The following is a 27807-nucleotide window of genomic DNA, read 5'->3' as shown; positions in this document are numbered from 1 at the left end:
GGTCACTAGTTTGATTCCCAGTCAGGGCACGGGCCTGCACTGCAGACCAGGTCCCCAATAGGGGGCACAGGAGAAGCAGCAACAACCACACACTGATGTTTCTCTCCCTCTCTTTCTCCCTCCCTTCCTCTTTCTCTAAAAATAAACAAATAAAATATTTTTTTTAAATTTTATTTGTTTATTTTTAGAGGGGAAGGGAGGGAGATAGACAGAGAGAGAGAGAAACATCAATGTGCGGTTGCTGGGGGTCATGGCCTGCAATCCAGGCATGTACCCTGGCTGGGAATCAAACCTGGGACACTTTGGTTCCCAGTCCATGCTCAATCCACTGAGCTATGCCAGCCAGGGCTAATATCTTTTTTTTTTTTTTAAGGAAAAAAAAAAAACAACAAACAAGGGCCAGAGAGGGCAAGAGTCACACCCAGGTCACAAGGAAATTGAGGGTGGGGTGGGACCTAGGGCTGGAACCTCAGAGCTGCTTCCTCTTTTCCTAGCCCTGGAATCCCAGAATTGGCCCTGTTCCTCCAATGGCAGTGGCCACAGCTGCTCTGAGGGCTGCCTGTCCTGGCCATGGGACCCCCCTCCTCTCCTGCCCTGTCTCCCACGGCTTTTCCTCGGCTTCCTCCCCAGCCAGGCCCGAGTACCTGTCCACTGCCTCGAGATGCCTACGATCTCCTGTCAGGACAAAGGCTGCCGTGGTCCCTTCTCCCTTGATGACGGCGGGAAAGCTGTTTCACTTTCAGGGTGTCCCCTGGAGGTGCCTGCCTAGAAGACCTTCCCAGCAGACAGACTTGTCCACAGGTGCATTCGCCCTCTGCAGGAGGGGAGCTCCATGTCATTGTGCAGATGCCACAGGCCAGGGAGGGAGGCTGTGGGAAGGCTTTGAAAGGGCAGCTGGACCACTGGCCATTGGGGACTGCCATCAACCCCCTCCTGGGGGTGACGTCTCACCTTTCTCCTTGTCCCCCTGGTCCCCTTTGTTCCATCACTTCCTCATCTCTGCCTGTTTCCCTTGTCTGACTTGGGCAAGTTCCTGCACCTTTCTCCCCTCTGGGCCTCAGTTTGCTCATCTGCAAAATGGGGTAATACTCGCACCTGTATATGTAGGGTTAGACTGAGGATCAGATGAGATGCACCAGTAGGTAGGGTCTGGCACCAGGTAGAGGGCCCAGAGCTGCGTTAATGAGACCCACTACTGTCCCCTCCTTTCATTGTAGAGAGCAGCACAGGACAGGACACAGGGCTCCTGGGTACTCAGTGTCCTCCGCCGCACAGCCAGCATGTGCACTTACCCCATCCTGTCCCACCTCCCCTTCCTCTCCAAGGGGGCGGGAGAGCTAAATTCAGCCCCGGTCGCCCTGACCCCATCCCACAAGCGCGCCCGCCCCGGGTGAGCCAACCCTTAACCGCTTCAGTTTGGCGTGTATGAGAGGGTCCTGCGCCCAGCCGCGTCCCTTGGGGCTGTCTCTGGATCCCACAACGGTCACCAAACCCCAGGAGGCCCCGACGCGCTGGCTGGTGCCCGAATCCCCACCCCCGCGGGCGGACTGGCACTTTGAATCCACGTGATTTCCCGGCAGCAGCAGCCGGCTCCAGGCGCAGGGCTAGCTGTGTGGCTGGAGGTGCCTACTTTCAGTTTCGTGTAGAGCGCGGCGCGGTGAGGAGCGCAGCTGGTGAGGCTGGTGAGTGCGGGCAGAGGCCGAGGGCGCGGCAGTCCGCGGGGCGGGAGGGTCGAGTGGTTGCGCAGTCGGGGTGCGAATGCCGAAGCGAGTGGGGAAGAGGGCATGCGGGGGGCTCTGGAGTGGGAGGGAGGTCCCGGTGGCCATCGGGTGAGGTGACCAGGTGGGTGGCCAGCTAGACACGGACGGAACTGACGGGACAGACAGAACTGACAGGAGACACAGGGACGCCGGTTGATGGGACTGACGGATACCCACACCAGCGGGACCCGACCGACGTCCCGATCTCCGTTTGGGCAGAGGGGAATCCCATGGCCGGGGCAGTGCGCCGCTTGCTGCCCCGCGGAGTTCGGGGAATGAGTTACGAGCAGGGAGGACAGCGGTCGAGGTGACCCAGGGCGCAGTCCATCCGCCGCCGCGCCCCCTTGCCGTCCCTGCCTCCCCACCCTCAAAAGCTCCTGTCACTCCCTGGAGCGTCAGCTTTTAATCGCTTTCTAAAGAGTTACAGACGTAACACTGCTCATTATGCACAATGCAGACTTTTTTTAGCCTAAAAAGCTTTTTTTTTTTTTTTTTTAATGGACAATTCTAAACGTATGCAAAAGTAGGAGGAATACGGGCGGGCAGAGCCGCAGGTATTTGCTGGGATGGATGTGACTGAAACACTGGACCAACGGCCACACTTCAGCCGTCACCCAACCGGGACCGCCCGGCTTCCTCTCCACCACGCCTTGTTTTTAACTGAATGGAATACACACATCAGAGCATCTCCACCGAGATGTTTCAGAATGCACTGAGAGATGAGCCCTTTTAAAAACGAAACCGTCGGCATGCTTTAAATATTTTAACAATAATTCCTTCACGTCGAACTGTCCAGGCTATTTCTAATGAGTGTTCGAACCTTGTCAGTAATAGGCGAATGCGTGCTCATCATTTCGTTACTTGCGTTGTGCACTTCCATGCACACGCTTTTTATTTTTGAAAGCCATTTTTCTCTCTTGGGAGGCCAGGACCTGGAATTTGCTGGGGTGGCCATTTGGCACCTGCATGGTAGGTGGAGAGAGGGGGCTCTCAGCACCTTGTATTTGCTGGGTGATGGTGGACTCACTACCCCACACCTCAGAGATATTTCGGTCTGGTTCCAGACCACTACAATAAAGCAAATGTCTCCATAAAGCAAGTCACACACCAGTTTTGGTTTCCCAGTGCATACAAAGGTTAGGTTCACACTATACTGTAGTCTATGACACGGACAATAGTATTATGTCTTAAAAAAATCAATGTACAAGTGTCGCAGGTTCAATTCCCAGTCAGGCCACATACCTGGGTTGCAGGCCATGGCCCCCAGCAACCGCACATTGATGTTTCTCTCTCTCTCTCTCTCTTTCTCCCTCCCTTCCCTCTCTAAAAATAAATAAATAAAATCTAAAAAAAATCAATGTACATACCTTAATTAAACAATACTTGAGCCCTGATGGGTGTGGCTCAGTTGGTTGGGCATCCTCCCACAGGGCGGGGGCATCATTGGTTTGGTTCCCAGTCGGGGAGCATGCCAGGTTGCAGGTCCCCTCCCTGGGAGGTGGCTCATCAGTGCTTCTCTGGTACATCCATATTTCTCTCCCTCTCTTTCTCCCTCCCTTCCCCTCTCTCGAAAAATAAATAAAAATCCATTGTAAAAAAGTACTTGAGCCCTGGGTGGTAAGGCTCAGCTGGTTGGAGCATCGTCCCATAAACCAAACGGTGGCAGGTTCGATTCCCGGTCAAGGCACATGCCTAGGTTGCAGGTTCAGTCCCGGCTAGGGGAGGTCAGAGTGTGCACGAGAGGCAACTGATCCAGTTTCTTGCATTTATCTTTTTCTCCTTCACTTTCTCCCTCCCTTCCCCACTCTCTAGCATGTCCTCAGGTGAGAATTAAAAAAACAAAACAAAACAGAAAACTTGACTGCTAAAAATGCTATGTGCCCTTGGCGGGCAGTGACCTTATTGCTGGGGGAGGGGCTTGCTTTGATGTTGGTGACAACGCAGGATCTTTGCCTTGGGATGAAAAAGGAAGCGCGGGAGACAAGGCATGACCGTATTTCATCGCTCGGAGCCTCACTTTCTGTCCGTAGAATGGGGGTTGATAGTATGTCCAGCAAAGCGCATTTCGTGGGTTGCGAGAGGTGAGTGTGAGGTGCGCCCAGCACACGGGCAATCGTAAGTGCCGCGTGAGCACAGTGGGCCCTTGATGGAGGCGAGGGAGCCGAAGGGCAAGTTCTTGGTGAGTCTCACGCTCAGCTGAGCCTGCTGCTCGGTCACATACGGAGGTGACTGGGTGTATGCAGGGCCAGGTCAGTCCCCTCGCACCCCAACACAAATACCCCAGCCCTGCCCTGCCTCGCCCCTCTGAGGAAAGGGCAGCAGAACTGCTTAGTAGGTCTCTTCCCATCTGTTGTGGATTAAATCTGTGTCCCTGGAAAAGACGTGTTGAAGTCCCAACCCCCGGAGCCTCAGAATGTGGCTTTGTGTGGAAATAGGGTCTCAGCCAATGTGACTAGTTAAGGCAAGGTCCTACCGGAGCAGGTAGGCGGGCCCTTAATTCAGTACGGCTCCTGTCTGCCAGAGGGAAAGGTAGATATGAAGACAGAGACGTTCAGGAAGGATGCCACCTGACCCCGGAGGCAGCGGTGGGAATGAGGTGTCTGCAAGCCAAGAACTGCAGGAATTGCTGGCGCCCAGGAGAAGCCAGCAGAGGCCAGGGAGGGCCCTTCCCTAGAGCCTTCACAGGCACCAGGGCTCTGCCATCACCTTGACTTCAGACTTCTGGCCGGCCTCCATGAGGCAATATGTTTCCGTCACTTTATTGCATCCGGTTTTATGGTCCTTTGTTACAGCCGCGACAAAGCTAGGCCCCACTGACTCACCATCCTGGACTCTCCTCTGCCTTCCGCACAGAGCTGTCCTACCGACTAAGCAAATTAATACCAGTGCTGATTCTTTGTGAAAACTTCTCGTGGGTGTTCTGAGGATGTGAACTACTGGTTTTCTTTGCTGGGTTTATTGTCTGAGTGTTGGCTGGCTGGTGACGCAAACGTTACCTTGGCTGAAACTCGGTCTGCAAGATGTCAATGTAAGAAATGTCTAGACCTGTAGAGAATTTGGGGGTTTTTTTTTTGAGCCAAACCAACAACAGTTGCTGGAAGCAAAATCTCAGTGAACTGAGAAAATGCTCCGAAGCTTTTGCAGCCTATTTTATGTCCTAAAATCAAAGGAGCAGATGGTAGGAGGGTTACGTGAACTCCACTGGTGGTAGATTAGGGAGGTAGGAGAAAGCCAAGGGGGAAACCTCTGGGGTTGAATAAAAAGTGAAACAGAGAGACAAATACCTCTTTGACATTGGTGGGTGCGGGATGGTTAATATACACAGCGCGTAGTCCTGGTTGGTGTGGCTCAGTTGGTTGGTGTGCCCTCCCGTAGACCGAAAGGTCTGGAGTTCAATTCCCAGTCAGGGCACACACCCAAGTTGTGGGTTCGATCCTTGGTTGGGGCACGTTCAAGAAAACAGCATATTGATGTTTCTTACCCTTTCTCTCTCTCTCTAAGAAGCAATGGGAAAAAATGTCCTTGGGTGAAAATAAAAAATGAGCGTATGATTTTTATATGTGTCTTTAAGGAAAACATACAGGAGTAGATTTGCAAGGTCAAGGGAAATACACAGTTTGAACTTTGATAAAATAGGAAATTAGCCTCCTAAAGTGTTGTACTAATTTTCACTCCACACCCTTCCCAACAAACTTTTTGCCTTATCAAACTTTTCCATATTTGCCATCTGGGAGATGAATAATGGTATCTGTTTTTTCCCTGTTTCTCTTCCCATGAGAGATGTTGGGCATCTTTTAAAATATTTAAGGGTCGCTCATAGTGCCTTTTCCATAAACTGTTCATATCCTTTGTCCACTTTTCCATTGGGTTGTTGGTCTTTTTCCTATTGAGCTGTGAAAGCACTTTCTATATTAAGAAATTAGCTCTTTGTCTGTAATGTAAGCACACCGTCATTTTTAGTGGCTGCTTTGTTGTCCAGAGAATGGCTGAACCACCTTCACCTTTGTTAAACATTTAGATGACTTCTTGGTTTTCCTGTTTTGTATAAAAAACAAGATGTGACTTCTCACTTCCCTCTCTTGGCAGCTCCTCTCAGGGAAGGAATTCTTTTTGGGAAAAGATCTCGATAGGGTTGGGGTGGGTGTGGCCGGTGTGCAAAGTGGTCGGCAGGAACCAGGATTTTTCTCGGGGGGCACAACTCTTCAGTGACCAAGTGTGTGGGATGAGGGGCTATATTTGCTCCTAAAAGGAAGGGAGGAGGGGGAGAAGGGGAGCGAGGCTAGACCACACAGGGAGGAGACCCCCTAAAACTTCTCGGTGGAAGGATGGCCAAAGGGCAGCTTCAGTCCAGTGCGGCCCCTGCTCCATGGGAAGCGGGTCCGGGCAACCCAGACCCCACTGGGGCTCCGCCCTGCAGTCATTTACCTGCTCCATCTGCTCCGTTTCTTCAACATGACAAGCCCTGTGACCAGAGCTGGCAACAGCTGGGAGCTTGACAAAGTCCCCACCCCCTGGAGCCGAAGTGCCAATAGCAGCAGACAGAAACAAGTACAGCGAGATGTGTGGTAAACATCAGGTGGTGGGGACGCCCTGAAGAAAGACCAGGTGGGAAGCAGGGGAGGGGACAGGTGGAGGGAGAGGTCAGGCCTTGCCTTCTGCTGGGAAAATGGGGGGCTGCTGGAAAAGGGAGCCGTGCACCGTGATGGTGCCTGGAGAAAGAGGGAGCCAGGCAGAGGCGATGGGAAAAAAGAGGAGGGGAGGGGGCAGTGGAAAAAGGGGAGGAGGAGAGGTAGGGGAGTGTGAGGAGGAAGGTGAGGACTGGTGACTTCCTGTGACTGAATAGTTTGCATGTAATTTAACTAAAGGCTGGAGGAGACCACACCTTCGCCTTCACAACCCCCCAGCCCTCCCCTTCGGGGAGGTCTGTCCCCGGGGGCCACGGTGTTTCAGGCGACCCCGGCATCTGAGTCAGTTTATCCGTGCCAGGAAAGGTGGGGCCACCCTGCAGACTGCCAACACGGGGAATGTCCCCATAGCTAGAGCTTTGCTCACATTCTGCATGGTTTCCTTCTGCTGGGTTCTCAATGACTGTGTGTGTGTGTGGACTTCTAAAGGGATAGGGGGACGTTACTTTTATCCCTCTGTTGTTGTAAAACACACGCAACATGAAATCTCCCGTCCTCACCCCTTCGAAGTGTACAAGGCAGTGGTATCCCATTCGTTTGCACTGCGGTGCGGCCATCACTGCCACCCGCCCCTGCAGTCCTCTGCACCTTGTACAACTGAGACTCGGTGCCCGTTGGGCAATTATTCCCCGTTATTCCTCCCCACCCCTAGACCCTGGTAACCACTGTTCTACCTTCTGTCTGTATGGATTTGGCTGCGTTAAGTTCCTCACGGAAGTGCACTCACGCAGGGCGTGTCTTCCTTTGGCTGGCTTATCTCACTCAGCATGATGTCCCCAGTGTGCATCCGTGCGTGCTGCAGCCTGGGTGAGGATTTCCTTCCCCTTCAAGGCTGGATAAATGTCCTTGGAGTGCGTGTACTTCAATTCGCGCACCTGTCCCCTCCTCGATGGGCACTGGCGCTGCTCCCGTGTTCTACCTGTTGTGGATAATGACACTATGCCACGAGTGTGTAAATCCCTCTCTACGACCCTGCTTCCAGTCTCTGGGGTCTGATGACTGAAGCAGTGGAATTGCTGGATCCTATCCTAACCCTATTTTTAATTTTTTGAGGAGACCCCATACTGTTTTTCACAGCGGCTGCGCTGTTTGGCTTTCCCACCAGCAGCGCACAAGGCATCCAGTTTCTCCACACCCACGCCAACAGTTGTTTTCTGGTTGTTGTTGTTTTTTATAATAGCTTTGCTAATGGGTGTGAGGTGGTATCTTATTGTAGTTTTTGATTCACATTCCCCTAATGATTCGTGATATTGAGCATCTTTGTATGTATTTATCGACCATTCATATACCTTCTTTGGAGAAATGTCTGTTCAAGTCCTTTGCCCATTTTCGAGTCGCCTGTGTGATGTTTTGTTGGCAACTTTTAGGAGTCCTCTGTGTATTCTGGATGTTAATCCCTTATCAGACGTTTGTTTTGCAAGTATTCTCTCCCATTCTGTGGGTTGCCTTTTTAGTCTGTAAATAGTGTCTTTTGATCTACACATTTTTAAATGTTCGTGGAGTCCAATTTTTCTGTTTATTTATGTTTGTCGTCTGCGCCTTTGGTGTCATTGCTAAGAAATCACAGCCGGATCCAGTGCCATGAGCTTTCCTTCTGTGTTTGCTTCTGATGAGAGTTTGATCGTTGTAATTCCTACAGTAAGATTCTTGATCCATTTTGAGTTCGTTTTTGTGTGTGGTACTAGGGTCCGACTTCACTGTTTTGCATGGGGATGTCCAGTTTCCCCAACACTGTTTGTTGAAAAAAGTGTTCTTTCTCCATTAAAAGGTCTTAATGCCCTTTCAAAACTCATTTGACTATATATGTGAGAGTTTATTTCTGGGCTGTCTGTCCTGTTCCATTGGTCTTTATGTCTGTCTTTATGTCAATACCACACTGTTTTGTAGTTGCATTCTGTTACTTTGGTGAATTAATTTATTAGTTCTAAAAGGTTATTTGTGTGTGTATGTCGTCTTTAGGGTTTTCAACGCATAAGATCATATCATCTGCAAACGGATAATTTTACTTCTCTCTTTCCAATTTGGAGGCCTTTTATTTCATTTTCTTGCCTAACTGCTGTGGCTAGAACTTCCAGTACTGTCTTTAGTACAAACAGGGAAAGTAGGCATCCTTGCCTTGTTACTGATCTTAGAGGAAAAGTTTCCGGTTTTTCTCACCGTTGACTAGAGTGCTGTGGGTTTTTCATGTATGGCTTTTCTCATGCAGAAATAGCTTCTTTCTATTTCTAGTTGTTTGCATGTTCTTACTGTGAAAGTGTGTTGACTTTGTCAAATGCTTTTCCTGCATCAACGGAGATGATCGTGTAGATGTTTCCCTTCATGTTGTCGGTGTGATGTATCTCATTGACCAGTTTTCATATGTCCATCCATCTTTGCATTCCAGGAATAAATCCCAGTTAGTCATGGTATATCATTTTTTTCCCATAGGATGCTGATTTCATTTGATGAGTATTTTTGGGGGGATTGTTTCATCAATGATCATAAAGGATATTGGTCTGTAGTTTTTTTCTGTAGTGTCTTTGTCTGGCTTTGGTATCAGGGTAATATTAGCCTTCCAGAATGAGTTAGGAAGTGTGCCTCCTCTTCAATTTAGAAACAATTTAAGAAGGATTGGTATTAGCCCTGTTTTAAATGTTTGGTGGAATTTACCAGTGAAGCTATCAGGTGTGGGACTTTTTTTATTGTTGCTGTTGGGACCTTTTCAGTTGATGATTCATCTACTTATTAGTAATAGGTCTATTTTCTTCTTCTTTGTCATATGGTGTGGGTAGATTTCATGTTTCTAGGATTTTGTCCATTTCTTCTGGGTTATTCAGTTTCTTGTAATCCTTTTTATTTCCATAGTTGATAGTAATGCCCCCACTTTTGTTTCTGATTTTAGTAATTTGAGTTTTCTCTCTTTTCTCTTAGTTCATCTAGCTAAAGGTTTGTCAGTTTTGTCAATGTTTTGAAGAACCAACTTTGGGTTTCATGGACTTTTTTTTTCTAATTTTATATTCTCCATTTCATTTATCTCTAATCTTAATTTCCTTCCTTCTGTTAGCTTTGGATTTAGTTTGTTCTTCTTTTTAGTTTGTTCTTCTTTTTTAGTTCCTTAAGTTGTAAAGTTAGGTGGTTGATTTGTTTTTTAATGTAAGCATTTATAGCTATAAATTTTCTTATCTTTTTGTTTTTCTTATAAATTAGTTTTGCTGGGTCTTTTAAAAATTTTATTTATTTACTTTTTGGAGAGAGGGGGAGGAAGGGAGAAAGAGAGGTAGAGAAACATCACTATGCAAGAGATACATCGATCAGTTGCCTCTTGCATGCCCCCAACAGGGGACCCAGCCTGAAACCCAGGCATGTGCCCTGACTGGGAATTGAACCGGTAACTTTTCAGTTCACAGGCTGGTACTCAATCCACTGAGCCACACCAGCCAGGGCTAAATGCTCTTGTCTTTTAACGTAAACATTTATTTATAGTTATCCATTTTCTCTTTGGCATTGCTTTCATTGTGTCCCCTAAGTTTCGGTGTGTTGTGTTTTTATTTTCATTCTTCTCTAAGTACTTTCTAATTCTCCTTGTGATTTTGTCTTTGATCTATTGGTTGTGTAAAAGCATGTTCTTTAATTTCTACACTTTTGTGAGTTTTTCCATTTTTTTATGTTATTGATTTCTAACTTCATCCCACTGTAGTCAGAGAAGATACTTTGTATGATGTCTCTGTTTCACAATCTATTGAGACTTCATTCGGGGCCTAACATGTGGTCTATCTTAGAAATGCCCCGTGTGCACTTGCGAAGAATGTGCCCGTCATCGACGGTGGGTGGAATATTCTGTCTATGTCTGCTGGATCTAATTGGCGTACTGTGTCGTGTCCTCTACTCCCTTGCTGTCCTGTTTTGTTGTTCGTCCACTACTGTGCGTCAGTATTGAAGCCTCCAACTACTATTGTAAAACTCCCCCTTCAATCTTGTCACATTTTTGTCTGTCGTTAGGTGTGTAAATGTTTATAATCGGCCCATCTTCTCGCTGTATAGGACCTTTTACTAATGCATAACATCCTGCGTCTCCTTTAAACTTTCGTTTTTATTTAGAAGGTATTCTGTCCGATAGTTGTGTGGCCACTCCTGCTCTCCTTTGGTTGCCATTTGCACGGAATATCTTTTTCCGCCTTTTTCTTTTCAACCTGTTTTGGTCTTTAAATCTCAAGTGAGGCTCTGGTAGACAGCACAGAGTTGGGTTATGTGGTTTTATGTGTTCTGCCAGTCTGAAAGTTTAATGCATTTAAATTCAAAGTAATTACTGATAGGAGGGGCTTCTGCCATTTTGCCATTTGTTTTCTATATATTCTATAGCTCATTTTTTTGCATTTCTGTCTTCTTTTATGCTTTGTTAACTTTTAAAAAAGGATTTTATTTATTTGTTTTTAGAGAGAGGAGAAGGGAAGGAGAAAGAGAGAGAGAAACACCATGTGAGAGGTTGCCTCTCACATGGCCCCCACCAGGGACCCGGCCCACAACCCAGGCATGTGCCCCGACTTGGAATCGAACTGGCGACCCTTTGGTTTGCAGCCCACGCTCAGTCCACTGAGCTACACCAGCCAGGGCCTTAATTAACTTTTTATAGTGACGTGTTTAACTTCCTTCTTAATTTTCTTTTGTGCATATTCTATAGCTATTTTCTTTATGGTTACCATGGGGATTACACTTAGCATCTTGAAGTTATGACATTCTAATTTGAATTTATAGCAGCTTAACTTCAATAACATGCAAAAATTGCTCCTTTGCAGCTCCGTGCCCACTCCTCTCAGTGGCTGGTGTCACAGAATTACATCTTTATATATCAAGTGCTCAAAACATAAACTAACAATTGCTTTAAATGCAATAATTGCTCCTAATTTATGTAAAAACAAGATTTCAACTTATGAGCCAAACTTACGGGAATACTAGCTTCTATGCTAATAATTGTTTTTCTTTACATGTATCGGCCTCTTAAATCCTGTAGACAACAAAAAGCACAGTTACAAACCATTGTTACAATCATACTAGCTTTTATAATTGCCTGGGCACTTGCCTTTACGGAGATCTTTGTTTTTCTGTAGGGCTTTGAGGTACGGTTTAGCGCCCCGTCATTTCGCCCTGCCTTCCTCCGGCATTTCTTGCAGGGCAGGTGTAGTGGCCCCAGACTCCCTCGGCTTTTATCTATCTGGGGGGGGTCTTGATTTCTCCCTCACTTTTGAAGGACAGTTTTGCCAACATATGTCCCTTTGTTGACAACTTTTTTCTTTTAGCTCTTTGCCTTTATTGGCCCACTGCCTCCTGGCCTCCAAAGTCTCTGCTGAGACATTTGCAGGCAATCTTGTTGAGGACCCATCATGAGATGCTTTGCTCTCTCCCACCGCTTTCAACACCTGCTCTTTGTCTTTGTCCTTTGAAAGTCTGCTCAGAGTGCGTCTTGCTCGGTGTGGGTCCCTTGAGTTAATCATACCTGGGGTTTGTTGCGCTTCTTAGATTTATATTCATTGCTTTCAACAAGTTGGAGAAGTTTTTAGTCATTATTCTCTCAAATATTCCCTCTGCCCATTTCTCTCTGCCCTCCTGTGGCTCCCACAGTGCAAATCCTGATCTGTTTAACCGTGTTCCGGAGGCCCCGTTCACAATCCTTCAGTCTTTCCCTTTCTGTTCTCCAGCCTCCATAATTTCCATTGTCCTCGCTCAAGTGTCCCTGGTTCTTTCTTCCACCCCCTAAATCTGTGTTTGAATCCCTCTGGTAAATTTTTCATTTCAACCATAGTACTTCGCAGCTCCAGAATTTCTTTCTTTCTTTTTTTTAGTTTTCTATCTCTTTACTGATCTGTCCATTTTGCTCGCACATCATTTTTTTTACTTTCTCCACATCTTCCTTTAGTTTTTTGAGCATTTTAAAGACAATTATTTTAAAGATTTTATCTACTATGTTGTTGCGCGTGGGTCACCGGCCAGCAGTGACCACGGAACACTGTGGATGGCTCGACGATAAACACGCGAGAAAAAACACACATGCACAGAGACAAACTAGTTTCTGTGGGGAAGTAGGGACGAAATGGCCACCCCCCCTAGTGGGGAGCGCGCTGATTTACCGTCCATACCTGCTTTTATTAGGCTCATTTTGCATAATAATTCAGGTAAAGTACAGTACTCATTAGGGGAAGTAAGGAACTATAGAAAACAAAGAACTCTGCCGGTCTATTGAGTTGGGGGGTCAAAGAGCTGTAAGACTGAGGAACAAACTAACTTCCTCCTAAGACCCTTCTCATTCAACTGAGAGCATTCTAAACAAAGAAGGTTTCACAGTAATTTACATGTTCTTTCTTAGGCCTGATCACCCCAGGGAACCCGCACTTCTCAGTACCGAGCTGCACCACCCTGTCATTGTTTCAGGCTTAGGTGGAGCAAGGGAACTAGGTAACCAAGAGATAAGGAGATTTTCTTCCAGACGCTGAGAACTCAGGCTATGTCAAAGCCAAGGAGCGAGAGTCCATCACCCCCTTTTGCTGCAGCCCCCCAAGTCCTTCTTTTGGGGGGCCTCCCAAAGTGATCGTGCCTGTCTTAGGTCGTTCCCCCCGTGGGGAATCTTACCCGTCTTTGGCTAACCGACCAAGCTTTTTGGGGTTCAGTTATGAATAAAGCAGCAGAAGCAGCATTCCTGCCAGGGAGATAAGCTTTTATCTCCTTGCTGGCTTACAGTTCCAAGGGCGTTCCCTTAGCCTTAGCTAGGCGGGGGTTTCAGCCTCTGATACCAGTCAGGGCGGTTCCCAACATCTCCCCCTTTTTTAGTTTTTGAAATCAATTGTGGTCGTTAAGCCTGTGAAACCTACTTTTGCTGTTTTCGAATGCAAATCAGAAAAAAAGCAACATCTACATACATCATAAGGCAATAATAGAAATATAAAGCAGAAACTAAATTCTATGGGTTGTGAATACCTAAATTTCTAAATTCAGTGCAAGAAAACATAATAAGGGAAAAACAAAAGTAATAGGTCTGATTACATTTCAATCTTTGTGAGAAATCACATAGATATCAGGAAAGGCAAATCACATGGCAGTTTGAGCATAATGCAAGCCTGACTTCTTACAGGAGGATTTCTTAACAGGTGCAGTTCTGCGCACCGACTCATCACCTACTTTGTTACATGGGTGTTGAGTTTTAATTTTACGTCTGCCAGAGTGGTTTCTCATACCTTCTCCCCTGTTTTCAGTTAGGACTGCTAAGGGTTCCATAAAGGTGGCTACCTGCTGGTCCCTGATATGACCCTGGGAAAACAATTTGCAAATACACCGAAGTACACAAATTAATATCACAATCAGTAAACAACCAACAGCTCCAAAAACCCAAATTCTCAAATTAATTCCATCAAACCATGTTTTAGGATTTAGCCAATTAATATTTTCATTAAGGGCTCGAAAAATGTCCTGTTTGGTTAAACGTTGAATGTCCTGCAGCTGATGATGTAACTCCAACTGCAATTTATCAATTTGTCCTTTTAAGTTAGTGGAGAAAGCTCCCCTCAAGCGATGTTGTATATCAGTCCAAGTATGTTGGCTGGAATTCCACTGTAGCGGTGTGACACACAGTCTGGAGAAACCAGGGTCACAGGTTAGGTGTTGACGAGTCACGAGAGCGTCCTGGCGTTCGCCAATCCAGTCCAGTACTGATTCAACTGCAGAAAGGCGGGTCAGGATCTCCTGATCTATTTGAGCCTGTTGGACTAATTCTAAAGTAGCACTGATTAAACAATAAGTGCAACCAGGTGTTAACAAACTGTCGGACTCATAAAGAGGGCAGTGCATTGTTAAATGCTATAATGCCATTTGGATTCATTCATTTTTTGGTCACATTCTGGAGATGACAGATTTGGAAAGAGTTGGAAGGCACAATTAAATCATAACCACTATTAACGACTGGTCTTGTTAGATTTATGCAAAGAAACCTTATGTCATCATTCACTCCTTTAGAATGCCAAATTCTGGAGGGATCAGGTAGGGAGAAAAAATATAAAGTGTGAAGGAAAATCCTTTTCCTTCTGATATCTACCAGGCTTCTTAAAACTTTCACTTCCACAGACCTTCTGAAACATTCACAAACTCTCTATTCTTTTTCATACACTTTCTGATATCCACCAAGATTGCATCTCCATGCCTTATACCTTCCATCACTAACACACACCACATAATTCTTTCTTAAAACGTTTACTTCCAAAGACTTTCTGCAACATTCACAAACCTTCTAATCTTTCTTTCATACCCCTTCTGATATTCACCAAGATTGCATTTCCATGCCTTATACCTTCAATTATTAACTAACATCACATAACTTCTTTCCTAAAACTTTTACTTTTCCATTTATCTTTACAGTTTCCCATTTACATTCCTACAGTGTGAAGTTTCAACCTTCCCTGGAATCCTCAATTTCCTTTTCAGAGCAGATACAGAGTAAAATCCATCCTTCTCTGTGGGGGTGAAGGTGGGGCCTCCGTGATCTGCTCACTCAATTTGCACACCGTTTCACTGTCAGAATCAGATTCCTCATCAACAGTCTAGCTCTGTTTTCTTTGTCCAAATGAACTCAAGAGAATCCCTGACAAGCCTCCAGATTACAAAGGTGTGTACACCAATAGATATACCACTGTTTTGCAAAGATTTCAACCTTTCACCCACTTTTTCCCAAACATCAATGTCTAACGTCCCTCTATCAGGAAATAAAGGACAATATTTTCTTATGGATTGCAAAAGCTGAACCAGATGCTTTTCTTTCACCTTATATTTTGCTTCTTTAAGAACTTGTTGTAATATACGCAGAAAAGCTTTCTGCCCTTTATATAAGTTACAACCTATGTTTACCTTCCTTTTTTTTTTAAAGAAAAAGCTTCCTTTTACTTATTTTTAATTGGCCAAAACAAATCACCTGATTACTTTTTTCAAGGCAAATCTTTTTTTTCCCCAAACTTGAGAATTAAATTACCATTTACCCAATTACAGGCGGTTGTGAAGAGAGAAACGACCTAGAAAAGAAGGACCTACTTCCCTGAAAATTCAACGCATCCTACGGCATTCCCAAGAAAGAGTACGGGGTTGTTGGCCCTTACCTGGGATGGTTGCGTGCAAATCCACCTGAAGTTGATGTGTTGTCCACAGCGATGGCTCGTAGCCGCTGGTTCCAAGTGGTCTCGAACGGGGTCCCACCTCTGGTCCCGAATCGCTGCCCCACGTTGGGCGCCAGCTGTTGCGCGTGGGTCACCGGCCAGCAGTGACCACGGGACACTGTGGATGGCTCGACGATAAACACGCGAGAAAAAACACACATGCACAGAGACAAACTAGTTTCTGTGGGGAAGTAGGGACGAAATGGCCACCCCCCCAGTGGGGAGCGCGCTGATTTACCGTCCATACCTGCTTTTATTAGGCTCATTTTGCATAATAATTCAGGTAAAGTACAGTACTCATTAGGGGAAGTAAGGAACAATAGAAAACAAAGAACTCTGCCGGTCTATTGAGTTGGGGGGTCAAAGAGCTGTAAGACTGAGGAACAAACTAACTTCCTCCTAAGACCCTTCTCATTCAACTGAGAGCATTCTAAACAAAGAAGGTTTCACAGTAATTTACATGTTGTTTCTTAGGCCTGATCACCCCGGGGAACCCGCACTTCTCAGTACCGAGCTGCACCACCCTGTCATTGTTTCAGGCTTAGGTGGAGCAAGGGAACTAGGTAACCAAGAGATAAGGAGATTTTCTTCCAGACGCTGAGAACTCAGGCTATGTCAAAGCCAAGGAGCGAGAGTCCATCACCCCCCTTTTGCTGCAGCCCCCCAAGTCCTTCTTTTGGGGGGGGCCTCCCAAAAGTGATCGTGCCTGGCTTAGGTCGTTCCCCCCGTGGGGAATCTTACCCGTCTTTGGCTAACCGACCAAGCTTTTTGGGGTTCAGTTATGAATAAAGCAGCAGAAGCAGCATTCCTGCCAGGGAGATAAGCTTTTATCTCCTTGCTGGCTTACAGTTCCAAGGGTGTTCCCTTAGCCTTAGCTAGGCGGGGGTTTCAGCCTCTGATACCAGTCAGGGCGGTTCCCAACACTATGTTGGCTGCTAAGTCTTTTTCAGAGACAGGTTCTGTTGAGTTATTTTTTTCCCTTTGAATGGGCCACACTTTTCCATTTCTTTGTATGTCTTGTAATTTTGTTGTTGTTGTTGGACCCTGGACATGTGAATTTAATAATATGGTAGCTCTGGAATCTGATTCTCTCCCTTCCTCAGCGTTGCTGCTTTTGTAAAATATTGTTGTGGGTTTGTTTTTTTATTGTTGTATATTGTACCTGTGCCACAGATCAGCCTGAGGTGTAGAGGTAATGTCTTCCTATGCCTTTTCTGAGCCGTGTTTGGGGGGGTGTGCCGTCGCTTTCTGATCTCCCTGATATGTGCGGTTGTTTTTGAGTGTCCCCGTCTTTGTTGTCTGGCTCCTGGAAGGGACAAAGTGAAGAAGGAAGGAGGAAGTGGGACACTCACAGACCCTTTTAGTTTCCTGGAAGTCACTTTACCTGGAGGGGGCGGGGCCTGCGACAGAGGAGGTCGGTGTGACAACGATGACATCCTGCCTCTCTGTCTGCTCCTCCGAGAACACGAGCAGCCATCGGCACTCAGAGCACACGACGCCAACATTGGGAAGTCAGCGTCCTTTGTGCCCACGCCCGCCCCTCCGAGCTGTGTGCGAGCTGCTGCGGCACATGTGCTGCCCAGCTGCCCGCCCCGAGGCTGGAGGGTGGGGCCTGGGGGACTGCTACTCCACCAAGAACTGAAGTGACTGGGATGAGTCACGGTCTAAGCCTTCTCCCAGAGACTGCGAGCCTTCAACAGACAGCTCCAAAACAGTTATACCAGAGAGAGAGTCTGCCAGTGACGTTCCCGTCCAAGAGGGAGGCAGATTTCTAGTCGTTTCCACTCCTCCACCTTCCCCATATCCTCTCCTGGACGTTTACTTCTCAAGTGTTTGAGACCATGTCGTTAAGTTCATCTCTTAGAAGGACTGTCCAGACGCAGAGGCTGCAGGCAGCCGGGAAGCATCCTGATTCCCTCTCGCCCATCTCCTGGGGGAGAGATGGAGCCTGTACCAGCCCCAGGCCCCACACCCCTAGGAACCCCTGGCCTTGGCGACTGCTTCTGCCCGTCACGGGGAAGTGGAGGGAACATTCACACCTTGGGAACTGGTTCTCCGAGGCCCTCACATCACATCACAGTGTCTTGCTTGATGAGAGAAATAGCTTGCCATTATGTGTGTTTCTTGGGAGTCTTGTGGACAGCGTTCGCTGAAGTTGAATCATAGAGATAGTCCGTTGCCTCTTCTCAGTTCTGTTTCATCCTTCCTGGTTAGTCAAGGAGAAAGCGCTGATGTCCCCAACGCCTCTCACATTCTCGTTTCGACCGCGGGGCCCCAGGCTTGCAGTCAGAGCCCCGGGAAGGGGGCAGCACCCAATTCCAGCTCGACAGCTTCACTCCGTTTTGTCTTCCTTGGGTTGCTCTTCGGAGTTACCTTTCACTCCTGGGGGATGATACTGTAGAAACCAACCTTAAAAGTGAAAGGACTGCTAGAAAAATTTTAAGAAAGTGATATTCTGATTCTCAGATAAGGCAAAAATATTCTCAGGCATGGGTAAGAAGCCTTGGAAATTATCCTCCTCCCCCTAAAGGGTGAGACGGTGGGGAAACTTCGTGTTGCATACTTCTGCAACGTTTCAAACTTTTCCAGTGAGCCCAGAGTATGTTTTATAAGCAGAAAAATAATGAGCATCGATGCAGACGATCATTTACTTTGGAAAGACCGCTTGCTGATGGTGGTGGGGCGCTTCAGGTGGAAAGGGCTCAGCCTCTGGGCTCAGTCTCAGTGTGAGGCCCGTGCTTTGCTTCTTGGCTTCTCGGAGTCCGTTGATCCCTCTTGGAAAGGAGGAAACACCTGCCTTGGAAGGTTCTCTAGGGCCCACTGAAGAAAGGCGGGTGGAATGCTGCGGCACGATGCCCAGTCCACGCTAATAGCTCCGTGTCCCCCATGGTGCCGTGCGCGCGCGATAGGCATTAATGTCTCCAGTTCTCATCGGACCTTGTGAAGTAGATGCAGAATCATCGCCCCCACTTGGGGAGACGAGGAGACTGTGGTACAGAGAGGTTAAGTAACTTGCCCTAGGTTGCACAGCATTAACTGTTGAATCGGGATTTGAACCCAAGCCTCCTGACGCCGGGGGCTCTTTTATCAGCTCTACAGACCCCTGTGAGATAGACTCGCTTGACACACAAGTAAATGGTGGCTCAGAGAGGGTAGGGACTCGCCTGGCATCACCCAGCAAGTCGGTTTGGGGCAGTGGGGTTCGGAGCCCAGGCCCTAACCTAACAACCAACCCCCTAAACCCCCTCTCCCCCAAGTCTTTGTCCTGGCCATGTTCGATGTGTCTGGGCACTGTTGGTCACCATGGGAGAAATGCTTCAGGTGACCCGCCCCGGAAGCAAAACTCCTCTTTTAAACTTCAGAGAGCCCAGCCTTCTGGTCATCGATCTTCTGTCTTCTTTCACTTAAAAAAACGTATCCATTTGAAACCACCTGAGTCATATAGGACTACTGTATTTTGCCGTGTGTAACATACTCTGTGTGTAATGTGCACCCACGTTTTTGGCCTGAACTTTCAGGGGAAAAAAGTCTTTCGTTTTAATTTTTTAATTCAAATATTTATTTCTTTATATTTAGAAACAAAACTGATGATCGTTTCCAGGGTATTATTTTGTGGGTGGATATTGTTATTGCTTTCTAGAGTTACACTTTAAATGCATAAGTATAGATAAAACATTTATTTATATATATATATATATATGGAATTAGCACTACCTATGTACAATGTGCCTCCTTATTTTTCCCTCCAAAATTTGGGCAAAAAAGTATACGTTATATGCAGCAAAAGATGGTAAATCCCCTTGCAAAAGGCAAACCACTGTGTACGTAAGGTTTTCAGATTCTCCCTCACTGCTCCCCGCCTCAGGTTCCTTTCCCAGTCTGAGTAACCAGTTCGGTGCATTGCCTTCCAGAACGTGGGGCCTTCGTGTAATAAAAATGATACTTACATCAGGCCTACTCACTGCCTGGCCCTGTGTGCGCACTGTACATGTAGTAACCCATGTTAGCCCCGTGACGGCCTTGCGAGGTGGAGGCTGTTATGACCCTATTTTACAGATGAGACTGTTAAGGCCCCGACAGGTTGCGTGACTCGCCTGATGCCACGGAGCCTGTGGACGGGGGAAGGTTAGTCCCAAACCCAGACAGCCTAGCACTGCAGTTCACGTCTTTAACCTCTATGCCATTAAAGACAGTTTAGGATAGACCCGTGAGAAGAAATGGGGAGTGGTGTTTGTTTAACGCTTGTTTTTAAGATCAGTGATATATTCTGTGAGTCGTTACGCAACGCGTCTTGTTTACTCAATAACACATCCTGAAGGGCCAGGTGTCCCAACACAATCAGTGGCCTCGTGCCCATAACCCGCTGGTGTGGCTGCACCAAACTTTGTGGGGATGTGGATTGGCCAGACACGGCGACAGGATGTCCTTATCTGGTGCTCCGTGTGGCTCCCCATGTGGCTTTCTGTCGAGCACTTTGTTTGTGGGGTCAAAGAGGAGGTGCGCTGTGCATATATGGACTTCACTGCTGATTGGCCCTTCAAAGCGGGCCGACCCAGTGCCAGGCCGTGAACCTGCATTTCAGGACCCAACTTCTCTCCTGTGCGCCTGGAGCCGCCTTCCACTACCTGCCCACCACGTGTCCCCCTGAACTTCAGAACCAGCACAAGAATCCCCCGGGTTTCCTCAGCTACGTGGGTGAGAAAGAGGGGTTTTCTGGCCCTTAGTTTCATTTTCGGTTTTCTGTGGGCGTGGGCGTGCTGAGCCTGGACCTCTGTTTGAAGAGTTGGCAGACCCACGGAGATGGGGCACAGGTGCCGGGGCAGAGGCCAGAGGTGGAGGAGGCCTTGAAACTCAGCGAGGGGGGTCAACAAGTGTTAGTCATGGGGAAATACCCTCAAGCTGTCTTCTAAACATGGCCTTCCTGGTGGCCTTTCCATCCATGGCCTCTCAGAGGAAAAGAATCGCTTGGCTCCTGTTCGCTGGGGAATCAGAGGTCCCGGTGTGCAAGTGCCCATGGAGGCAGCCTCTTCCCACCAGGAGTGCAGCGGCAGGTGTCCTGGCCTCACAGTGGCCTGGGAAGCTTCCAGAAGTACTGATGCCTTTGTTCTGTACTCAGGGGCTGCGCGGTGATTGGGCCAGGGGCAGCTCATCGGAATATTTTAAAGACGCCCCCGTGGTTCCCAGCGTGGTTCCAAAGTGCAGATCCCCCGGGCAGCAGCCCCTGGAGGCCCAGGACTGCGCCAGGTGGGAGCCTTGTCACAGAGGCCTCGCCAGTCTCTTCCTGTGGGTGCTGGGCCCAGACTGGCAGGGCCGTGCGGGACAGGCAAGGCCACTAGCTGTCCACCTGCTGTCCTAGGCAGCCAGTCCAGGGCTGGCTCCAGGGCCCTCGCCCCAGAGGAAGGTGCATCTGGAAACCCTAGAGGGTCCTTGGGTGGGAAGTCCAGGCCCTTCCAGCGGGGAGGTGGCTGTGGGAAAGGAGGAGATTTCGTGATGAAGGCTGGGACCCGGGTTCCCAGTTTGCAGGGACAAGGAGAGAGAGGCCTTGGTGGGTTCGGAACACGGCCCACCCAGGCCCAGGCCTGAGGCCCAGAGCTCGCTCCCCGGAGCACCTTCCGCCCCGAGATGGCTTCGAGGTGAGGAGATGTTTGTTCAGCTCCCAGCCCTACGACTCTCAGGCTGGCGACGTCGGCGGGTCCCCTGAATGCTGGGTGCCTCAGTGTCTGCGTCAGTAAAGCACTGTGACCATGCATTTCAAGTCCTACAGGACTCTGCCATTGTGAGCGACAGTCACCCCTTACATCATGGTCCCCCGTGGACGTGTGTGGTGTCCAGGACCCCTCTTGCCTGCTCCATCAGCTTTTGTGGGTGAGGGCGGAGATAGCCGCTAACGTCTCCCTGAAGGGGCACCCATGGGGCCCCACGAAAGGAGGCGGTTTCTGAGGTGCGCTGCAGTGACCTCCTAGGGGGAGCCTGCTGGGTTGGCTGGCCCTGCCTTTGCTACTCATTCGTGGAGAATGCCAGAGAGGCCTTCCCCTCACACGGCCTCAGTCTCCCCACCTGTAAAATGGACCTGGCGTGGACCCCACAGTCAGGACCCTCCCAGCTCTGCAGCTCTGTCCCCCTTTGCCTCTAGACTCAGGAGCCCCGCAAAGACTCAGACTGTGACCAGTGACCCCAGGGAAGGTGGAGACTGTGACCTCTCTGTGGCCAGCCCCAGGGGGGCTCGGCGTGGAGGATTCTGCCAGGACCTGGGGGCTTAGCAGGCGCTGGTCCGCCCCAAGTTTTCAGGCCTGGCCTGCTGCCTTGGCCCTGAGAAAACAACTTCAATGGCACTTTCTCTGCCTTTAGAGATATTTCTGTTCAAGTGTCTGTTGTGGCTGTGGAGTGCCTTTCTTATCTTCCCCACCAGCAACCATATCCTTTCCGGCCCTGGGGTTAGTGCCTCCGTATTTCTGTCCCTCTTTCCCAATGCCTGTCCTCGGTGGCTCTTGTCTGTCCCTCTTTCCCAATGCCTGTCCTCGGTGGCCCTTGTCTGCCCCTCTTGCCCAATGCCTGACCTCGGTGGCTTCTGTCGCCCTGGCCCGGGAGCCCACGGCAGAACTCGGGGTCTGCCATGGGGACAGGGCTTCCGGCCTCCCACAGACTCTCCTCAGCCTGACACCCCCTGGCCCTTACCCAGAACAGGTAAGGCCAGTGGTGCCCCCCTTGGAGAAATGAGGAAACAGGTCCCAACAAGCCTGGGGACCTGTTCACACCTGTCTCTCCTTACCGCAAAGCCTCATGGGGGCTCCCCCTTAATCCAAGCCTGGAGAGTCAGAAAGAGGAAAGAGCCAAAGGGACAGTGGCCAGAAGTCTGTGACTTGAGTCGTATTGTCTCCTCCATCCCTCTCTTCCTTCTGTGTGCCCTGAGCCAGGGGCCGGGCCTCCTTTGGGAACAAAAACGCCACCGGTGATGACAGCTAACGGGTCCTGAGCTTTCCTTGAGTGCCGGCCCCGTCAGGGCTTTCGCTTTCACATATCTGAGGGCATCACAGAATCTCATCTCCCATCCGCCAACATCCTTACCACCTAGAGGTTACTATCACCCCCAGAGCAGACACTGTGGGCACTCCCTCTTGCGTCTGCTACATCCACGATCCGCCATAGGTGGAGACAGTAATGGCTGCACCTTCCCCACAGGATTACCCTTGGCTGACAGTAGTTGCCTCTGACACCCCTCCCTCCTCCACCCACTGGGCGATACCCATAGCCAGTGACTGGCAGGTGTGAGACATAATCCCCCAGTCCTCTTGCTGCTGGGCAGGACAAACTCTTAAGTGAGATAGACGAGGCCACTACGTGGCCACCTGCTGTCCTAGCCAGGCCAGGACTGGCCTGGTACATCTGGGAACCCTAGAGGGTCCTTGGGTAGAAAGCCCTTTGGTTCACACTCCAGAGCTCCCTGTGGGTCAGGCTGAACCCAGACTGTTCCTGAAGCCACATCCTTGCTTAGCTGCTTCTTCCGCCCTATCCTGCCTCCCTCACCCCTCAATGGATAACTTTTATAGACACACCCGTCCTGGGCTCTGCCTGTAGGGCCTGACCTAGGACACCCCCAGTCTACAGATGAGGATGCTGAGGTACCAAGGGATAAAGTAGCCTGGTGGGGGTTCCGCAGCTGGTAACTAGGACAGATGCAGACCCAGCGCCCGGGGCCGGGGGGTCCACTCTCATCCAGAGTCAGACGCTGCCCCTGCCCTCCCAGTGTCCCCAGCCTGCTGAGGGGTGGTGGTCTGCCCAGAGGAAGTGACAATGCAGAGTGGCAAGACCTCCCTACACTGGGGAAGAGAAAGGAGATAGCACTACGGAGTGACGCCCCACTGTGAGCCTGGCTGGGTTGGGACGGCAGCCTGGAAGACTTCCCTGAGAAGGGAGGAGGCGTTCGCAAGGTGGGACAGAAAGGGAAGGGCATTTGAGGCAGAGAAAGGTCCTTGAGCAAGGCAGGGTGTTGTGAAAGGACCAGAGGACCAGGGGTGGGGCTGGGAGTGCGGTCACAGCCATGGCCACAGCCACGGCCATGGCCATGGGGGTGTGAGGGCCAGCGGGGGCCAGGAGCCGGGCGGCAAGGACCATTTCTGCATGCATCCTTCGAACCTTTCTCGGACACCTGCTTTGTGGAAGTCATAGGAACGTGGCGTGACTTTCCCTTGGAGGTGATGGGAAGCAGAGAGGATGTATAGAGAGAAATGAGGTGAGACCAGAGCAGAGTCATAGAGACAACAGGGCCAGGAGTGTATATGCATGTGTGTGCACGCGCTTTCCTACCTGTGTGCATGCACACGTGAGCATGGGTGCATGTGTGCAGGCGTGTGGGCTGGAGGCGGAGGCTCCCCAGACAAAGGGAACAGCCAGGGCAAAGGCCTGGGGCTGCAGTGAGGGAATGGCCTGAGTTCTCCATGCCCCTCTGACCTCCAGCCAGTAAGCACCTCCAGGGAGCAGGAAGGAGTCCCCGAGAGCACAGGGTGGGAGGGAGCTTCCATGCAGACCCTCAGTGAGACCGCCGCCCAGACAGGGCCGGCAGACTCGCCCCTGCCCTTCTCCCCCTCGCAGGCTGGACCTGGTGGGGCGACACCACTGGACTGCAGCGAATCCGCCCGCCCGGGCTCCCTTTGGGCGCCGAGCGTGTGGCCCTAGGCAGTGCACCGCCACCCTCGGAGCTGCCCGTGGACACACAGGCGATGGCAATTGGTAGAGGGAACAGTTCGGATGGAAGGCCAGGGACCGTGTGCTAAGAACATTCTTGACAAAATGAGCAATTTTCTTAGAAAAAAAATATCAATTGGCCAAGTTAAAAATAAATGGAAAACAACCTCCACAATGAGAGGAATTTGAAAGTTACCAAGTTTGACTTTTTAAAAAAAACTGTTCCAACATCTTCCTAGTGTGGAGAAAATCTTTGGCTCTCATGCAAGGTGAGACGAGGCGTTTCCTAGAGACAAAGGTATGTGGTGTGGTCCACGCTTGAACTTGATGATCTGACCCCCCCCACCCCGTCCCCCCAGAGGATGTGGGGCCAGGGCAGAGGAAGGGAGACCAGTTCTCCCGGGGCAGGAATCTGGGTGAGAGATGCCGGTGCCGGTCTAGGCGGCAGCGGTGGAGGAAGTGAGGTTCTGTGACACCCTGGGAAAAACCAGGCCGCTTTTGGCCTGAGCCCCGGGAAGCACGAGGCCCCCCTGTGCCGAAATGAGGAAGGTGAGGGCAGGAGCTGGCACTTCAGAGGGGAGACCGGGCACCCAGGCCCAGCCAGGGCTGGTCTTGGAAATTCTATTTTTTAAAAGGTTTTAGTTATTTACTTTTAGAGAGGAGAGGGAGGGAGAAAGAGGGAGAGAAACATCAATGTGTGGTTGCCTTTCACGCAACCCCTCCCCACTAGGGTTGGGTGGACCTTGCCCGCAACCCAGGCATGTGCCCTGGCTGGGAATTGAACCGGCAACCCTTTGGTTTGCAGGCCGACACTCAGTCCACTGAGCCACCCCAGCCAGGGCGGGACTTGGAAATTTTAAACGCACACCAGGCATCCAAGAGGAGCCGTTGTGAGAATGAAAATAGATAAAGTCCAAAGGCTCGTGCCTGCCATTCAGCAAATATTCACTGCATTCTCTGTTCAACTGTTTCAACCTCGGTGCCCGTGAAAATGGAGTTCTGTCTCCACAACACACATAAAAACATTCAGCTGAATCGTAGAATAAAATATGGCCTCCAGATGCATGAACTGTGAGCTGGAAGCGTCAGCCTCTGCCTGTCACACTCGCCTCCCTCCCTGCCTTCCCGAGTCCGCGCTAACGCCGTCGGTCACGCTGCCCACGGGACTTCCCTCTCCGCGAGGCCTCGCTGGTGCTTTCTTGTGCTGACTCACCGTCATGCACGCCTCGTAAGGACGTGTTGGGGGCATGTCTGTTCTGTGTATTAATGTAAATGTTCTTGTGTGTGTGTGTTTTTTTTTAATCCAAACACCCCCGTGAAGAAGTTTGAATGGTACACGGTGGTCCAAAAGGGCAGTGTAAAGGGCTGTCCTTTGCCTGTGTCCCCAGGTCCCCTCTCCAGACAATCTTGTCACCAATTTCTCAAGTTGCCCTAGAGTTGGTCTTTATGTATGCAAGGGCACACTCACACAGACACACGCACGCACACGTAAACACAGGCTGCAGTCTTCAACATTTGGATTGACTTACGAGAATACACTGGAACTTTTTCCACTGAGCACAGTGTTTTCGTGGTTCACGCCTGTGGCTGAGTAATATTCCATGGTGTGGAGCTACGGAAACGGAGCTCCTCGTGACGCTGGTTACACTGAGTTTTGCGTCCCAGCCTAAGGTGGAAAGACCCCCTGAGGAACGCTGGGAAGGACCACGAAGAGCGCAATTAGCCTCAGCAGGGTCCGGGCCCTTTACATGCTGCTGGTGAAGCTGACTGCGGCCTGCTCGGGTGTGGTCTGACGCTGGTCACTGGCTGCGTCAGTTCTGGGCCCTCTCAGGTGGGACTCTGGCGCAGCCCCGTGTCAGACGCTGCCTGGGAGTGGCCCGGGGCGACCTGTGTGGGGCTGCAGAGCGACCCACGGTGTGTGGCTGCGTCTGCTGGGCCTGGGTGTGCGCGGGAAGGATCAAGCTTCGTGCCCACGCTGGCTTTTACCAGCACCAGGGGTGGGGTCAGCATAAGTCCCTGGGAAACCTGCAGTCCGCCTCCACCCGTCTCCACCCGTCTCCACCTGCCCCCGCCTGCCCCCACCGCCCGCGGCCTGTGGGGCTCAGTCACTGAAACAGTGGCGTGAGGTAGGACCACTCAGCAACATCCCAGGTCACACCAAGTCTAGCTGCCACCTGCCAGGTGCTTGTGTACCTTTGCGGTGGGGCGGGGCCTCAGAGAGCCGTCAGCAGGGGTTATCGGGCCCTAACAGGCCCAGGTGTGTGCGTGTGACGGGAAGGCTCTGCACCTGTCCTGTCAGGAGTGCTATGGAAAAATGGCCCCGGTCCTAGAGCCGCACAACTCAGTCTGTCCTGGATTCGGCCCAGACCTCCACCAGGAGCCCCGAGGGGGGCGGGGCCAGCAGATCTCCCACGGTGGGGCGGCCAGCAAGTGAAGCTTTATCTCGATGGGCTCCTAACTCTCCTCTCTTCTTCTGTTAGAGTTTGACAACTGCGTTGAAAGAAAGGTCATCAGTGCCCTCGGTACCTGTCCAACAGAACCTTTCTTTTTTATCTCTAACTGCAGTACTGGTCTCTGTTGTGTTCAGATCTGCCCAGTTGAGGTGGATTTATCTCAAGTTCTGGAACTTGGTAGTTACCTTCCCCGTACGTCTCGGGTACACAGCCGGCGCACGTCCTGGTCTTCAGCCTTTCTTCTCCTTCCGCGTACTGTCTGGCCATCCTTTTTCTCGTGCGTTCCGAGGTGTCAGGCGGCAGTCCCTAAGGTTGTGCTCTGCACGTGCGTGTGCCGCAGCACCGATCACTGTGCTCAGGGCAGGCAGGCAGGCAGCGGTCGGTGCCTCTGGGTTTTCTCTTTCCAAACAACGTTGAGTCTCCGTTCTTTAAAACCTACTTCCTAATGTGATTAGACTGAGACTCGCAAACCCTAAGCTTTCCAGTTTTATTGGGAAAGGCAGGCGGCAGCTGAGGTGAGGGTTACGCCAGTTCCTCCCAGCAAAGGAGCTGTAGCGAGTCGGCCGTGTTCGAAGGGCACGCGGGGACACCACGAGTCCCTGGAAGGTGCGTGTCCGAGTTGGAGGAAGAAAAGGGGGAGGAAAAGGGACCTCCCCTGGGCCAGGCGTGGCAGGCAGGCGGGGACCCCAGGGAGGGCGAGCAGGGCCCCGCCCAGGGGCGAGAGGAGCTGGGGTCGGGAAGAACGGGTCTGTGCGCGAAGGCCAGGGGACGTTCCGGGGTCACGTGTCCGGCGAGGGGTCTGCCCAGGCGGGGAGGGGCTGGTGCCTCCCTACAGCATTCCTCTTGGACTCTGGAGCACAGGACAGAGCACCCTGTCTCCTCTCTCCTCAGGGGCCTGCCCCGCGGGAACAATGTGCAGATTCAGCTCGATGCGCAGAAACAGGACTGGCCCGGCCGCCCACGAGACCCTCTCCATGACACCCTAGAACACCTATGATGAACCGGGAAGCCAAGTAGGTGACCTTTCCCCTTTGCCTCTCCTGTTTCTCCCATCACTCCCCGC

At 50.3% G+C, this 27807-nt stretch overlaps 1 protein-coding gene across 4 annotated transcripts in view; it reads left to right on the top strand.

Moving 5' to 3' along the window:
- The first annotated feature begins 1399 nt into the window (after positions 1-1399).
- NLRC5 (NLR family CARD domain containing 5) overlaps positions 1400-27807 on the top strand; it is an 82327-nt gene continuing 55919 nt past the window's right edge. Inside the window, exons 1-2 of one of the 4 annotated variants that reach the window (XM_045818384.1) lie at positions 1400-1682; positions 27636-27757. The gene's annotated coding sequence lies outside the window, so the exon portion shown is untranslated. Of the gene's footprint in view, positions 1683-20284; positions 20305-27635; positions 27758-27807 lie in introns of those variants that run through there. The other 3 variants (XM_045818381.1, XM_045818383.1, XM_045818382.1) reach the window with 3 other exon arrangements.

This window comes from Phyllostomus hastatus, unplaced genomic scaffold (assembly GCF_019186645.2).
Source record: "Phyllostomus hastatus isolate PE091 unplaced genomic scaffold, TTU_PhHast_1.1 phas_scaffold_345, whole genome shotgun sequence".
In the NCBI taxonomy this organism is placed as follows: Eukaryota; Metazoa; Chordata; class Mammalia; order Chiroptera; family Phyllostomidae; genus Phyllostomus; species Phyllostomus hastatus.
The sequence above is the reverse complement of the archived record's forward strand: the minus strand, read 5'-3'. Positions and strand labels throughout refer to the sequence as shown.